Raw genomic sequence first — 18,025 nt, 5'->3', positions numbered from 1 at the left:
AATTTTAGAGTACTGCTACGTCCACAATATTTTTACAATAACAATATTTTGGAAAATTATTGTGTACTCCCGGAATACCATAAATGTATACTTTCTCCTTTCACATAAATGGTGGGTCTCACTAATTAAATTCATGGTGGGACCCATCATTCATGTGAGAGGGGGGACTACGCATTTATGATATTCCAGAAATACTTAATAATTTTTCCAATATTTTTACAATAAATCTTATGCAAAAAATTGTTATTGGTGGATAAAAAATTAATATTAATATTGAGCTCAAATTAGAATTAGTAATAGCTTACCACATTAGATTTGTTGTAAAATTATTGTGAAAATGTTGTAAATGTTGCATTATTCTTATTTTTGTTGAACCTAACTTTTTGTAATTCTCAAGTATGTTCAACATTTTTGTTAAGATGGTTACAATAGGTTAATTTAACCTATAATTTTATTTTATTACTATTTTTTTTTGGACGAGTGTATATGTGCAATTTTCTGCAAGTCAGGGTGGTCATTGCAGGTAGAGCCGCCAGTGCTACAAAGTTTAGTGAAATAATATCATCTCTCATTAGGATGAATCTCTTGTTATCCTTTGTTTAAAAAAGAAATAATAAAGTAAATAGCCAATCAAAGAACAGCTAAGACTAACAACGTCAGTAAACTGTTCTAAAGAATTTCTTACGACTTTCTCCTTATAAAGCAATCAATGTGGTAAAAGGGTCGGAAATATATGTTCAAGATAGATTTATACAACTCTTTCATGTGATTACATTATATAGCACGCATTTCACAGCAAACAAGAGAAAATTACAAACTGCTGTACAATACATTTATCTTGTTCCATTACAACATATTAAAAGTATACTTGTAACGATTACAGGGATCGAAGTATAAGTTCATAATCAATGAAAATGCTATCATTGTGTCCCATGAATCCAGTGACAGTCTTTGCCAGCAACACCAATAACTACTATGTTTTCAGTGTTCAGTCCTCCCTATTGGAAACCAACAGAAAGAAATAACACAAGTCAGTAGACAAAAGTGGGTCTAGAAATGGACTCACATCTAATTACATCATATTTAGATCGGCAAATTCAAATGCATGCATATCGACTTAGAAAGAATCACTCTTCTTGTTAAATAAAGTGACATATGTATGAAACCAAACAATGAAAATGAAGATCAAGATGCAAGAATCAATTTTTTGGGGAACTAAGAAACACGTTGCTGGGTGGCTGCAATTGCTAACCTTAGTGCTTTATAGCATGCAGGTATACTCATCTAGCATCTTCATACTCCCTAATAAAGTCATTAAGCTGATTGAGCAGTAATTTAGCAGATTCCTATGGAGTGGAATAACTCATTCACTGAGTTGCTTGAAATTCAATGTGTGACAAAGAGTGCTGGAGGTTTGGGGCTTAAGAGAGTTGAGGATGAGGCATATATGGAATCTTTTTGCTCTAGTTGGCTCAATTTGAGTGTGGTAATTAAAATTTCTCTAAAATGCTCTTGGGGATGGAGAAAACTACTCATTGGTGGCATCCTGATGATATTCTTTACACCAGCCACCAGTTATGGTTACTGAGTAGTATATGATGCTGCAAGTAGTCTTAAGGCAAAAGTTTCAAGTGTATTGAAGGAAAAAAAACCTGTCTGGAAGCCACTTTGGTTAATTCTCTGGTTTCTATACAGGACAAACTTCTGCTAATTGTTGATTGATAGGAAAGTTAAATTGAGAAAATATGTAACTTTAGTATAAATTTCTGTTAATTGTTCGAGTATCTATCCTCAGAATTTTTGAAAAAAATATGAAGGAAAAGAAAGAAAGAGGCAGTGCTAATGCACGTTGAAGTTACCCATGGAAAGGCTTTTATAATCAAATCACAAGGAAACGAGGATATATATTAGCTATTTTAAATAAATCTATTGCAGAAGATGGGGGGTGGGGAGTGGATGACATACCAGTAACTTAGACATGGAGAGCCCAAAAGTAATGAAGGCCGTAGTGCAAGAAGAGGAAAGGCTATTCTACAACTTGATTTCTTATCTTTAGGCATAGGATCGGTTGAAATTCCCAATTAAAACTTTTGGATCTACTGGGTATTGCTTCACCATTACAATTTTGCTTATTTATTTCTCCATTATCAATCATCAATTGAAAAATGAGACCACCAAGTTGCAGAACAAGATCAACTTTGTTGAGCAGGGAGAAGTCAAGTAAAAAAAGGCACAATCTTGAAGCAGGAGCAACTATTAAATAAAGAACCCATGAATTGCCTTCTTGTTTACTTAAATTTTACATATCATTATGCTGTTATGAGACAAAGCCCACACTTCTGCACTGTCACGCTTGATCAACTGCTTGCAATTAAAGCTCAATGCAACTGTATTGCTGCAACACCAACAAATATGCAGCATATGCCCATGCTATGTTTAATAGATTTTTTTTTCTTTTTATATTAATCAGTAAACATATTATTTCAAAACAGACAGTGTTGCACAAGGACCCAAGGTACCATGACAAGCTAAGCCACAACACAGTAAACACGCAGCATCACAGCAGCAAGTACAGACAGCCTAGGATGGCATTTTACACACAAAAGCAGGGTTAATGCACCATTTACAACACAATATTCTGTTGAGGACTGAGTCAATTGCTCTACTTTTGCTCTCCACTCTGCCTTTGATATATCCCTCTTGATATCCTTAACATTCTGCTCCTCAGTTTTTATCTTCCTTGAGTGGATGATAGCATTCCCTTGCTGCCATAGATAATACACAGCAACCCACCAAGCCAATTTACAAATAGCAGCTCTAAAGCTAATGCCTTGGAATGAGTGATAGTCCATTCAACCAGGTCCAGCCAGCTGCGTTTAACTTCTTTTCTGAGTCAAAGAAAGCCACGATTTATAGTTATAAAAGAGCCTCCCTCTTTTTTTCTTTTTCTTTTTTTTTTTAAATAATAAATAATAAAACAAAGGGAGATATAGGCTAAACTTTTTGTATGTAATATGAAGTGCCAAAACCTTTCTTAATCTATGTTATGCATAGGCATATTACTAGTGTCATAAAATATATATGTGAACTGTAAAGGTTCTTCCACTTTGCTTGTATTTAAAAATGAGTCTATTTGTCAAAAGTTTTGTGGCTCAATAACACTATGTAGTGCAAGAACTTTTGGGGGGTGTGGGGAGAGCCAGCTCCAGAACAGAACAAATGAACCCATACGGCCACTCAGCTCACTTGAAACCACTTGACTACCATAAATCACAAAACACTTTGGCTACATTCTGCAAGTGTGTAAAATGCATTTATGAGTTCTTAGAGTACACAAATAAGGATAGCCCTTCTCCTTCAACTCATCACTCCTTTCTTACCACTTTCTTACAACTTTCTCCATAAAGCAATCAATATGGTAAAAGGGTTGGAATTATCTGTTCAAGATCAATTATAAAACTCTTTCATGTGATTACATTATTAGCATGCATTTCACAGCAAACAGAAGATAATTACAAACTGCATTACAATACATTTATCTTGTTCCATTCCAACATATTAAAAGTATACTTGTAAGATTACAGGCATTGAAGTATAAGTTCATAATCAATGAAAATGCTATCCGTGTGTCCTATTAATCCAATGACATTCCTTGCCAGTAACACCAATAACTATCCCCCCCCGCCTCCCCTTCTGGAAAATCAGCAGAAAGAAATAACAAAAGTTAATAGATAAAAGTGGGTCAAGAAATGGACTAGGACCTAATTACAACATCATGTTTAGTTTGATTTAAATTCAAAAGCAAGCATATTGACTCACCTAGAATCACTCTTTTTGTTAAATAAAATGAAACATAAATGAAATCAAACAATGAAAACCACATCCAAGATTTAAGAATCTATTCCTGAGGAGGTAAGAAACTTTCTGTTGCTGGGAGGATGCAATTGCAATGCTTTATAGCAAAAAAGTATACTGATCTAACATCATCATACTGCCTACAAAAGTCATTAAGTTGATTAAGCAGCAATTTAGCAGATTTAATGGAGTTGAAGTGATAACTCATGAAGTAAGTAGCTTGGAATTCAATATACTGACAAAGAGTGAGGGAGGTTTGGGGCTTAGGAGAGTTGCAAAATCAGAAAAGGCAACAATCATGAGGCATACATGGAAATTTTTTGCTCAAACTGGCTCAAATGGGATGGCTAGGACAAGAGAAAAATCTTCTAAGAGCTATCCTTCTAAAAACTAAAACTCCCTCAAAAATGCTCTTGGGGATGGAGGAAACTCCTCTAGTATAGTGAGTTAACAAGAATATTTATAAGATCTTCTGGGGGGACGGAAAAAAAAATTATATTGAGGAAAGTAGTGTATGATGTTGCAAGTAGTCTTAAGGCAAAAGTTTCTAGTGTATTGAAGGAAAAAATCTATGTCTGAAAGCCACTTAGGTCTAATTCTCTGCTTTCTATACAGAGCAAACTTCCTCTGACAGACATTGGAGATGTAGATAGACCTATTTGGGTTCCTGTCAAGGGGGGCATTTATGCCAGCTAATAAACCTGGAATAAAATTTGATTGAAGTTATCAGAGGTTAATTGGTGGAAGCTAATCTGGTTTTGTACCGCCATTTCTAGACATGATTCATCACTTGGCTTGCTAAGAAAAACAAATTACATACTTGGGATAAACTCTTATAGTGGGGGGTACAAGGGGATAATCTGTGTGCTTTTTACAGAAGTTGCATAGGAAGTTCAGACCTTTAATTTTTTAAATGCAGTTTGTCAAAAAGGTTATGGAGGGAAGTTATGAAGAGATGCCTAATAGACTCTCTGGAAACAAATTGGAATAAGGTTGTTTGAATGGTGGTTAGAAAGTTAAAAAAGTAAAAGCCTTCCTCATGTAAGCAACTTCACATTTCAACAATTTGATGTAAAAAAAGTGAGAATACAGTTCCATGTAGGGAAATATAAATCAAGAAACTTAAAAAAAGATAAACGAATTAGATTACAAGTAACTGATCATTATGATGATTTAGTGTATGTACTTATTAAACTTGAAAATGAAATGTCAAAAACAACAAAAACACTCAACTCTGTTAACCTAGCCACGGAATCAAAAACCAGAAAAGGAATGTTAAGATAAAAAGAAAAAATTTGCAATCACCATTGAAGGTAGGTGGATACTATATACATTAAATATCTAAGTATCTATAAGTGAACTATAGTTCATAAAGCAACTGCAACAATCATCAACAACCCATGAAATTTTAATTATTTTATAATCTTATAGGATTAATTAGTAATGCATGCAACCCTAAAATCATTTAGGTTTGCTAGATATTGCTGATTTACCACAAGAGGTGTTGAATGTGATCAAGGGAAATTTTCATACATGCAAAAAGCATCATTTATGATACTTGAATGTATTTTCTAGCAACAAAAACTTGGGTTCTACCCTCGGAAGTTGATACCATTTCTCCCTGTTGAAAACAATGAGTAAATGTTTTGTAAGACAAGCGAATAATAGACAGCTTTTTCTCATGAACTTATAGTAAAATACAATTTCAATAAGATCATCCCACGAATCTACAAAATTATCTAGGGAGAAAAATGCCAAGGCAAAAGCCAACTTCATACCCCATGGAGTAAATAAGTATTAGTGCATTAACATTATCATCATCCTAGCCAAACTGGTGTAGCTGTACAATGCAACATGAAATGGAAAAATGCAAATCAACTATTTTGTCACTAAAAAAGGCACTAATGTTTTGAGCCTTTTATTTATAATATAATAAATAAATAAAAAAGAAGTTTCAAGCCTTTTATTCCATGGTTCTTACTCAGTTTGGGAAATCTATGAGAATTCCCCACTCAAACAATGGAGGGTGCTCGTAGATCAGGCTTTGTGGAAGTATTTCATAGACATTTAATTCTTCATCAATCAGACCTCATGTGAAAATAACTCTACAAGACTAAGTTTAAGAATGGAAAATAGACATCACATTGAGGTTTGAATAGTCACAGGAGGTCTCTCAAAGAGAACATGTAGGTGAAAATTGGAGTTTTCCTGATACTCCCATGGGAAAAATAGCAATCTATGCTCTGAGCTTTGAATAGTCACAGGAGGTCTAACAAAGAGAATGTGTAGATGTCAATAAAGGCTATCAAGTTAGAATTGGAGTTTTTCTTGAAACTCCCACAGAATGTTGAGCAATAAAAAACTTACAAATTCTGTTGCGATAGGCCATTTTCCCAAGAGATAAAGAAACATTTCAATGTATATGATCAACACTTGGTACAAGTTTTCAGCATAGAAACATAATTTGGTAGACATAATTTGTCAAATCTATTGTAAAGGGCAGGTGAGTTTTCTGGCCAAGAGCAATGCATTCACTGCTAAGATGCTCCATGGGGATTATATGCCTTCATAGGTCGTGGTACTATTTTGGTATTTTTTACTGCTTTTTTCTTTCAAAATTGTGTTTATTATTGTATCAATAATGGAGGAACACTCATGGCTAGCTATTTCTTTAGCATTATATGTTTTATACTCTCTTTTGAATAAACTCACTGTCATTGACATAGTATATAATAATATTAAAAAACAATAAGAGAAAGTTATTTGGTAAGAGGCAACTTAAATGATCTTTGTAACAAATTGGTCATGATAGATACCAATGAGTCGGCTTCAAGAGAATGGATGGTGAATTTTATAAGTTAACATGGGGTATTCTGGTTGTTCCGCCAAAATTACTACATTTGAAAGGCACTCAAGAGCTCCGCACAAATATAACATCAACATGCTGAAAATGAAGACATTAGGCAACACTTCATCCGCGTAGATATCAGTCTTAACACTTGGTCACAAGGACCAAGCAACATAATCTACAATTATTTGAAGTTCAACCAAATACTCACAAGGACCAAGCATATAATTGCTGTCTCATTTTTTTCCCCTGTAGAAAATTATATCACAAGACAATGGAAACATAAAAATGAAAAACCAAAGATTTGAAACATAATACAGGAGGTACCAACAAGTGGGTAATAAATGTAAAGTAAGAATTCTTTTAAGCTAGGAACAGAACTTGCCTTTGGGGTAGTAACTCGAACCACAAGTGTCCTTCCATTAAGGGTATGTTGAGCCACAAGCATTTTTTGAGTCGGACAGCATGAATATCAGATAATTTAATTGGAAAGAATGTCCACTTGCTTAACCTACCTTGATAAAATATAATTATCTAGCAGCTTAATACATAAGAATTTTCTGAAGCTTAATCTGACATAGCCAAATCCACAAGAAGGTCGCCAATTACCCACAAAGCTGCAGAAACCCACCATCCATATACAGTTTAATGTGGAAACACAATGAATGTATACCATCTAAGGCATGATAGGATTAACATTTAACTCTAAAGTGATCTCAATGATTGCTCATCAAACCAATGCATGTAAATATTAGTCTCCTGATAAGTGAGGGAGGTAGAAACTTAGGTAATCATGACCAATAGACAACTGGGAACTATAATAGTTCCCATTTGTATGGAACAGTTTTACCAATACTATGTAATTTTAAGTTGTTGCAAGCTAGCAGGGTGAAAATTATAGAAAGTTATGGCACCTAACAAATACTAAGAAAATTCATAATCCAGCTAGGCTAAAAAATAATGAAAAAGAGAGTGCCACATGCATGGCAAACCAAAAGGTATATCACATGGCATTCAAATTGAGTATGTTCAGTACTCATTGGGTCATCATCATACTTATTAATTCTCAGTACTTGTTAAAAAGACCTAGATAAATTTAGGCCCTAAGCAACTTCTAATGATGAAAACTATTATACCAAATATTTAGAGGCTACCATCCCACACACATAGCTGACTGCAAAATCCTTTTGCAAGTCCATCAAGCTAAGGGGCAAGTTTTGTTGCTGGATTAACATTCAAACAACCTTAGGCCCTATTTAAGAAAAGAAATGCCAAGGAACTAAAAGAAAAAAGAAATATATAAGGTACTTTTCCATTCATCTATTCTTTTTTCAAACAACAAAGAACCTAAAACTTTAAGAGCCAAAGGAAGGCCATTGGCATAATTCACCAAGTCCTTAGACAAATCCACATAATTTTCTTCAGGATAGGGTTTCTTGAAAGCTCTCCAACTAAAAAGCCGCAAAGCATCGTTGTTATTCAATCCCTTGACTGTATATATATCATCCATACCACGTCTTCTCAACAAGTGTTACAATTATTCAACTCCCTGAACCAAACCAATCATGGTTCCCAACTAATGCTTCTAGTTGTTCTTCTCCATCTACATCATCAAGAACAATAAGAACCTTTTTATTACGTAGTCTATTCCCCATAACATTGATCCCCTCAAAATCATTCGATATATTTTTTTTACTTCCCTTAAGGATGTTAGAAAGAAGTTGTTGTTGTAAAGAAACTAGATGATGATTTTTAGTTTTTTCTCTTACATCAGCTATAAAGCTGCTAGCTTCAAAGCTGCCTGAAATTCTTTCATAAATTTCTAGTGCAAGAGTTGTTTTACCCATTCCACCCATCCCGCAAATCCCAACAAAGCGAACACTGCCCGACCCTTCAACTAAATATAAATCCAACATTTCCATCACACAGGATTCTATTCCAACAAGTTCCTTGGAAATGGTACTTTGAAATATAAGATTCAATTCACCAGATATCCTTTCAAGGATCTCTTGGATAATTATTGATTCATGCCTGCAAAGAAGGTAGCAAAACAAGAACTTTGATGACTGTATAATATATAGCATAAATACAGGAGATTAAACATTCAAAATACAAACTTAGATTCATTTAACAAAAGGGGAATCCAAAAAGTGCATAATATAGCATCGTAATTGAGGTTTGATTTGTTTGTCACATCGGACAGTCTGAGAACCATGTGCAGAAAAACAGAGGAAAAGCCACCCAATAAAGAACCAATTCATCTGCTGGATCTACAATGGAACAGACTTCTAGGCTGCACTCATGACGTTAGTCCTAAATCTGACAACAAAGAATGGCAATCATTTCGCAATGTGCAGGAGCTTAGAGCAGTTGGAATCCATTTGAAGTCAAAAAATAGTAGTTGCTTGGGGGAGAGATAAACTTCACCAGAAACTGGACCTTATATGGCGATGTTAGCAGCCTTATCAGTGCGTCTCCTTCTAATTGTAATAGTTTAATGAGTTAAGAGTGTTCCTAATTTTTTTTTTTTTATAAGCCGATAGTTAGAGTGTGACAAATTTTAATGTCATTTTTGGTAAGTTTCTCAGATTTTAATTTTCATACTCCTTTTTTCTATTTCTTTAATCTTCACAATAAGAAAAAAGATATAACAGATAGACCAGTTGAAGTACTTAATTATTTACTAATATTTATGCTTCTGGCCTATTCATTTGCCCAGAACATTTTAACTGCTCAAAGAAGAAATTCTACAAGAAATAATAATTAGATGAAAATGCAGTGTTATTGTGTGGTATTGTGCTCTTTATTTTTTTGTGATTGAGTTTTATTTTTTATTTTTTATTTTTTATTGAATATCAATGCTTGATATTGCTATATTGTTAATTGGCTAATGATGTACACCATTGGGCTATAAATTGATAGATTAGCTAAAAATTTGAATTAGCCTTGATTACAACTTGGGATCTAAATCATTACCACAATTAAAATTTGGTAATTGCAAGAAAGAAAGGCAAAGAAGAGGAGGATGTAGTGAGAAATAAATTGTGTTTGAGATGGCATTTTTCTAACCTTTATATCATTTATTTGCCGTGTGTCATCCATCAAAATAAAAATTGGACAAAATGGGAGGGTTTTAAACGGTAGGCAAGCCAAATGCAAAATGATATAGGTATGACCACATGAGAAATCTACTACGAATAGAAGTATATATGGGATTACACCTTGCATATTATGAACTTTGGAAATTACAAGCATATTGATAAAGTCTATGTCTAAACACAATTGTCCTGATCAGGACCCAGCTTGAGTCCTGTTATGAGATAATAGATATTAATTGGGCAGAAAAGTTTTTTTTTGGGGGGGGGGGGGGGGGGGGGGGAATGTATGAGTGACGCACATGTGTGCACGCACAAAATATAAAAATAACATATTTGTTATAATGTGTTTATCTACCAGGGATTTGTTTACACATGAATAAGCCATTTTGTGATTTTTTTTTTAAATGTATTTAGACATTCTAAGCTAAAAGAAGGAAAGCATTTGAATTGAGGCCAACTATAAGAAGCAAAGCCTCATTGACTCAACAAATCATTTATATATAATGTGGATTGCCAAGTCTTTTTTTTTTTTTTGTTTGTTTGTCCGTATTGAGTAATTCAGTAATAGACTACCATGCCTCGTACGATGCAAAGGCTCTTCAACCAAAGTCAAACTTGAGCTTATAATTCTCTGAGGGTGTGTTTGGTTGGGGTAAAAACAAGGAGGATGAAAAATAGGGTGGAAAATGTTGTTTTCCACTGTTTGGTTGAGGAAAGAAAATAGGAGTGACAAACAATAGGGGAGAAAGTTTTCCCTCCTAGGCCCAATTTTTTTATCCTCTCAAATTGGGAGGAAAATGAGGAGAGAAAAGTGATGAGAAATACATTTTACACAAATACCCTCACTTTATTACACTCAACTACCCCTCTCACTTTCCCACTATTATATAACAAGAATATAATAGTCAATTTACGTAAATTACATTTTTCCTCCTCTCATTTTTTTCTCCAACCAAATAAAAAAGTTTTCCACCCTCCCATTTTTTCACCCCTCCAACCAAACACTTTTGAGGAAAACCAAACTTTTTCTATCCTTCCACTTTTCCATCCTCTCACTAATTTTTCATTCTCCCACTTTTTCACTCCTTCCACCAAACGACCCTAAGTCATAATAGGGACAAACATAAATTTTCTCTAGTTAATCAGATTAGAAAAAGCAAATAAAATCGGTCATGTTTTTCCACGGGAAAGTCGACAAAGCTTTTAGTGTAGAAAAATTACCATATTGATAATAATGTGAACAAAAAGTAGTCTAGCGGAAGACAAATGTTACCTATCATGTAAATCCCATCCAGAGATAGTGCCCACTTCTTTCAAAGCAGCTTTCCATGCTTGCACATCCTCTTTGTTAATCTTGGGATCTTTTTCATGCTTCTCAAAGGCTTCAGCAAGAGCACCCGTCTAGTTCCGTACATCGGAGGGATCGACATGGTAAAAGATGGGCAAAACTGTCGACTTGGTCTCTTCTATGCATTCAACAATCTTAGCTGGTTCAATCAAGCACCACCTTGAAAAAGCATAGTTTGTTGAGAGAACGATAATTGCATACTTGGACTCTTCTATTGCTTTCAAGAGCTGCGAAGAAATATACTTCCCTTGCTCAAGTATCTCATCATCATCCCTGAAGGTGATAATATCCTTTTGTCTCAAAGCAATATAGAGATGGTCTATAAAATTCTTGCAGGTGTCAACTCTGCAGCAACTAAGGAACACATCGTATTTCAAAGAAAAAGAAGAAGAGAAGGAGGAGGAGGAGGAGGAGGAAGCTGTTTGAGTGGACATAGAAGGATATGGAAGAAATTGGATCAATGACCCAAAAATTTCAGTCACTTTCCCCGTAAAACACCACCAAATTAAGATAACCAGAGAAAAAAAGAAACAAGAAATAGATTTTCAGTGCGTAAACTGAAAAGCTGTTGACAGGAAAATCTTAGAAGATGAAAGCAAGTGAGGTTGAAAATTGAGAATTGGGTTTGCGTTCAGCTGCAAAGAAATGGAAGAAGAATAAAGATAAAGATGAGGTTAGCATGACGATGATGACATTGCAGACTTGCAGTGTTTGAGAGAGAAGGAAAACAAATTAACAAAAGAGATTGTCGGAGTTGGTGCGCTTTTTTTCTTTTCTTTTTTTTGGGAATTCACTACTTCAAAATTTGTAAAAGGTGTGGTTTGTCAAGTCAACAAGGCAGTCTTCCTTTCCATTAAATTACTATTTAGATTATTCTAAAATATATATATATATATATATATATATATATATATCATTTAATACTTAAAGTCCTCTCTCAAAAAAAAATTACTTAAAGTTTAGTTATTTACACTACCACATTCTCTTGGTGCGATGGTCACTCTATAAATATAAACGCTTGTGGGGTGTAGGAGGTAAGGACCGGGATTCAAGTCTTCAAGAGGAAACTTCACACACATATACACTTAGATTAGGTTAGAATAAAATTCTATCTTGTATTAAAAAAAAAAAGTTTAATTATTTACCATCACGCACCTTTGGTACAGTAGCCACTCTACAAGTATAAATACTTATGGAGTGTAGGGGAGTAAGGGCAGGGATTCAAGTATCCAGAAGAGAGTTTCACACACATATATACTTAGATTAAGCTAGAGTAGAAATTCTATCTTGTATAAAAAATAAAAATAAAAAAAGCTTAGTCATTTATTATTTATCCCTTAATTTTTAAATACTTAAATTGGACTCATAACATTATGTAGCGTTTTATTCGCACATTATTCTCATGAAGAAAAATAAATTATTTAATCAATGTTAATTAGTATTGTTATTTAGGCAAATGATTGTTCTTTAGTTCTTTATTTATTGGAGGAACTCTAGATGCAACATCAATCCGCACTCACATGCACAATAGATTTAGGTGTAGTTAATCTTTCTCATATAGGATTCAACTATATATGTCCTTTAAAAGTTTAAGAAAAATTCCTTGAAAATCTTAATTACATATACCGCTGCTCTTATAATAATTGCCTAGCGTTGATGGCCTTGTGTTTATTGATGACTTTCTCATGAACAAGGTTTGATGTGGCATGTTAGAAGCAATTTTCCTAGACTAATTTATTTGATAAGTCAATTTTCCTAGATTAATTGAGCAATTTCTTGGAAGATAATGGTTAAAGGTGACTCTCTTGTGAACAATGTTTGATGTGGCATGTCAAAAGCTATATTTATAGTCTGTTTGAATGATGGCTCTCTTATTTATCTCTATCAATTTCTCTTCTCTCTTTTCACTACTAAATTGTTTTTCTCCTCTCTCCTTCCTCATAGTATGGAAAAGTGGTCCAAATGTAGGATAGATTAGGAATTTGCCTACATTTAGTTGCGGTGGGTTTAGGGTTAAGAAAGAAGAAGAAGAAGAGAAAAGTTAGGGCTAATTAGGGGCTGTGAACAGTACTCGTGAACAATAACCTTAGAAAGAGAGAAGGAGAAAGAAACAACAAGGCCAACGTGACTATTGCTCAAAACACAAAATTTTATTTGTCAACTCATTCTATTCTTTGAATAAATTGAGCACAATACATATAAAGACTCTTACTTATACTAGTAGTAATAGGATTTCTACTAGTATTAGGACTACAAATAAAACTTAGTTAATACTAACTTGGACCCAAAGTAAATAAACCTAAGATACTTTTAGAGTACCTTGGAAGATTCTAGACTCAACTAAATTACCAAAATACCCTTCATTCACAAAAATTACAAGTTTGCCCCTCCATATAAAACTGACCATAACTAATAAAATAAATACCCAAATTAAAAACTGTTTTAACCCAAAAAACTCATACTTAGACCATTAAAAGGGCAGGTCTTTTTTTGAGAAAGACACAGGACTGAACACACACACACATAGGGGAGTGGGAACCCGGGTTTAATATCACGCAACTCACAACATACAATAGCCGGTAACTCTTGAATGTTGTGTGAAGGCTTTAAACCCATTGGGAGACACACACTTGGGCGATGTGGGACAAACCAACTTGATTGCTTTTTTTGAGAAAGACATAGGACTAAACACACATACACACACAGGGGAGTGGGAACCCGAGTTTAATATCAAGTGGGTTTGTCCCACATCGCCCAAGTGTGTGTCTCCCAATGGGTTTAAAGCCTTCACACAACATTCAAGAGTTACCGGCTTTTGTATGTTGTGAGTTGTGTGATATTAAACCCGGGTTCCCACTCCCCTCTGTGTGTATGTGTGTGTGTGTTCAGTCCTATGTCTTTCTCAAAAAAAAAAAAAAGGGAGTAGGTCTTTCACTTCAAATGAGAACCCAATAAAATAATTCTTGAATAGGTGAATTTGCAAAGTAATAGTATTTTAATCTTCCATGACTCCATTAGGTCCAAACAGTCTTCCAAGCAAACAAATTTGAAAAATTCTAGGGACACACCTAATTGTACCCAAATTTCATAATTGTTAACTTGTGCGATTATAAGTGAACACTTTCTACCCACCACTTTTCATTGACCACTCATAATTGCACAAGTCTACAAATTATGAAATTTGATGTGAGAATGTGTGTCCATTAGCAGCTTCAACAAATTTAGATGCGAGGAGCATACATGCTAAAGTGGAAACACAATAACAAATGCACAAGATGCAACATTAATCTGCACTCAAATGCCAATAGGCTAGTTAATCTTTCTCGCATAGGATTCAACTATGTTAATGCAAGAGCAAAACCAAAATTATTTTAGAATTTACATTTTCAGATTTTTGTATTTATCTCATAGGAAATTGGATAATTGTAAACCTTTATTCGGATATGGATTAAATTTGAGATTAGATAACGATTAGTATTTGAGTTTAGTTAAGATTAGTTTTATTAGTTGTTATCTTTTACTATCTCTTTATTTCTTGAGAGCTCTAGCTCTATAAAAGAGCCTAGTTTATTTGTATTGGAAGATAGACGTGATTAATGAAATTCATATCGGATATTTTTCAATAGTTGGGTGTTGATTCCTAACACCTTAGGTGCTAATTCCAAGTGACCCTAAGTGCTGATTCTTAAGTTTATCTTTATTTTCCTTGTTACTTTTATTTTTGTCCAGCACAATATGTTCTTTGAAGTTTGGAATTCCTTGTTGAAGTTTGAAATTCCTTGAAAAGCTTAATTCGTATATACTACTCTCATAATAATTGCCTAGTGCTAATGGCCTCATTTTAATGGTGACTTTCATGTGAACAAGGTTTGATCTGTGGCACATCAAAAGCTATATTCCTGGTCTAAAGTGGGAAATACAATGACAAAAGAGGGATGAAATACAAAGGTGCTAAAGTGGGAAGCCAATGACAAATGCAACCATCAAACATATTAAGAAATTATAGTGTTAAGCACTTGGTCTAGGTGCATCTCCTTACTCCTCAAGACTCAAAAATTGTTGCATCTACACAAAAGAAATGTGAACGACTCTTGTTTTTATCATTTTGGATAATTCAGAAATTATTATTGATTTGAAACACACCAATACAAACAGAAACACTTGAAACACTCAAACTTTAGCTAGTCCACTACAACAAAGGCATCTGCCTTGACATAAACTCCTTTCTTAGCATGAAAACAGTGTTATATCATCCCAACCCATTTCTTCACAGAGACGCGAGTCTTTAGACTAAACTACAGCCCCTGGTTGGTGTTAATCATACCCAACATCTTGTTTTTACAAACAAACAATCACAAACCCAACTACTAGCAAACTTTTAACCAGAGGTCATGAAGGATGAAACAAGGCACAAACCAGTTACATCGGAGAACTCTGTTTAGGATAAAGTTGCAGCCACTTCCTTTAAACATCAACCTAAACTTGACATCTTTTCTCAAACTCTTCATATGTTTTCCTCTGTTTTGACCTCTCCAAGAATTCTTGAGTTTCTCTGAGATAATAAGGAATTTATGAGGCCCTTTCCTTTGATACTCCGGCTACCCACATGAGTGCCTATTAGGCCCAAGCACGTCCCAAAGCCGACAAGAGGCATATCATGATGACATCTAGGACACACCTCTGCCCATTCTTTCATCCTGAAGAAAAATGCATCATGATATTAGTCATGCCAAAAACATATGGGCAACACCCAAAAGGATGTGATACATACTACTAAGAATATGCAATTACAGTACAAAATCAGATTACATGGTGTGCAAATAGCAACGTGAAAAAACCATGCAATACTAGGAAAAGCCTCTGAATAGTTACTAAATTTCAATTTGCATCCCAGGATGAATTTTGCAGAATATTTTTCATTTGTTTTCCATTTAGTGCTACCCTCAATCATGTGTTCATTTTCCGCCTTGTAGTCACATCTCACCATCTTGATTTTAGCCATTACAAGTCTTGTGCAATTTTGAATCTTTGCTATATAGATAAGGTGGTAAAAGTATCTCTTGGCAAGCAAGCCCATTTAAAACCTTGAACAAACCCAAGAAGGTTTAACACATCCAACTACATGCTGCATGGCCATGGTTTAAGCATTTTGAAATAGTTGTCAAGAAAAAAAATGCAGAAAGCAATATTCATCAGCAAACCTTCTACACCATTCTCAATTAACCTAGATGCAAATCCACTACTTTTACCTTGGGAAGATACAAGTCCAAAGCATGGCCAAACTGACTGAAATGCAACTGCACATTATCCATAGTAGCTTCAATTGGAATACATCCTATGAAAAGCCTCTTTCCCCACTTAGCAGCTGAACCCATCAAAGGACAGCACAGTCATCAGCAGAAGTAGCACCAACCACCATTTTTGCGGTCATCAGCAAGTCCTCTTTACCTCCAGAAGATAACACTCAATTCACTGGCATTTTCCCAGTTACATGAGCATGATCCGCACAAGACGCAGTGTCAACAACAATCTGCACACTCCTTGCCCCCCAAACAAAAAAAATTGACAGCTTGAGAGCCAATATATTAGCATAATTCTAATTTACAACAAGGACATCCTTAATGACTGTAAGAAGAACTAATTGATGTCTAGTAAAATTGGAGCACCAAATTAGAAAACACAAAGATGCTTGGGAATTAATTGAAAGTCATAGCATCTATGAACAAAGTTTCTTTGGCTGTTTCATTTACTGAGGTATGTTTAAAAACCCACCAAAGAACCAGAACATTAAGAATGTCAAAAACTGTGGTTTGCTAGCATTGAGGTTTGTATAAAGCTTCTCATTCTATCATTCTTCCTTAATTAAAAAACCATTGTTTAAGTTTAAGAAAAATAAATAATACATAAGGGCTCATATAACTTTTGAAAATATATTTTATAGCGCAGGTTGAGATACAGAGAACATTACAAATCATATGCTCTGGAGAACAGTACAAATCATGCACATGAGATCTATGAACACAATTCCAAATCGGCACATTGTCCCACAATAAGTTATACTTTCTTAGTAAAAAAAAAAATGCATTTATGTTAAGTAAAGAAATTTCTAGCAAAGCCAAACACAACTGGCTTGCTGGAGCCGTGCTTATGTGTTCTGAAAACAAAACCATAAGAAAGAATAAACCCTAGAATTTTGTCACTCGTCCAGTTTCTATGAAAAATACAGGATAAGAAAAAAAAATTTATATGTTTCCAAAGAAACCCAGAAAGTTGAGAACTCAAGAACTAAGCCCAGCACTAGTATTTCAGCCCATATTAGTCGAGCATTATGATTCCCCGAAACTAAAACATCAAAACGAGACAAAATTCAAAGCTTTGTATCCTTTCTACATTAATTTTCCTCAAGTTTCCTTGCAGCCAAACAGAGAAATAGTCACATACACAAAAACAAATGTTTAGATGAATATGTATACATACACATGCTTTCAGGTGATCTTTATGGGATCTTTTTTGATCTTTTGAGTTTCTGAAACCTGTTCCACTCCATCATCATCATCAGCCTCAACCCCAGAGACACCCAAAGACTGTGTAGTGGTGGTCGTAGCACCAAAACCCATACTACTGGCAGAAGGATGATCATCTCTGCTGTCAAGCATGCCATGGTCCATTTATCTGATCTTGGTTTCTAAATGACAAATTAGATGATGAGAAGTTTCTAATTCCAAATTGTTAAGAATCATGTCTGGATGCACTAGTAGACTAAAAAAAGTTGCATAGTTAACAAGGAAAACTAAATAAATAAAATAAAAGTTTGGGCTGAGTACATCAATAAAGATGATTTTGATCAGTAATAACACAATTAAAGAATAAAGGATA

The 18,025-nt window shown here is 34.5% G+C and overlaps 1 pseudogene; it reads right to left on the bottom strand.

Annotated features, from left to right (window-relative positions):
- Positions 1-15,228: 15,228 nt before the first annotated feature.
- Positions 15,229-18,025, bottom strand: part of LOC126699234 (TMV resistance protein N-like) — a 69,017-nt pseudogene continuing 66,220 nt past the window's right edge.

This window comes from Quercus robur, chromosome 9, assembly GCF_932294415.1.
Source record: "Quercus robur chromosome 9, dhQueRobu3.1, whole genome shotgun sequence".
Lineage (NCBI taxonomy): Eukaryota > Viridiplantae > Streptophyta > Magnoliopsida > Fagales > Fagaceae > Quercus > Quercus robur.
This window is presented reverse-complemented; position numbering and strand designations above follow the sequence as displayed.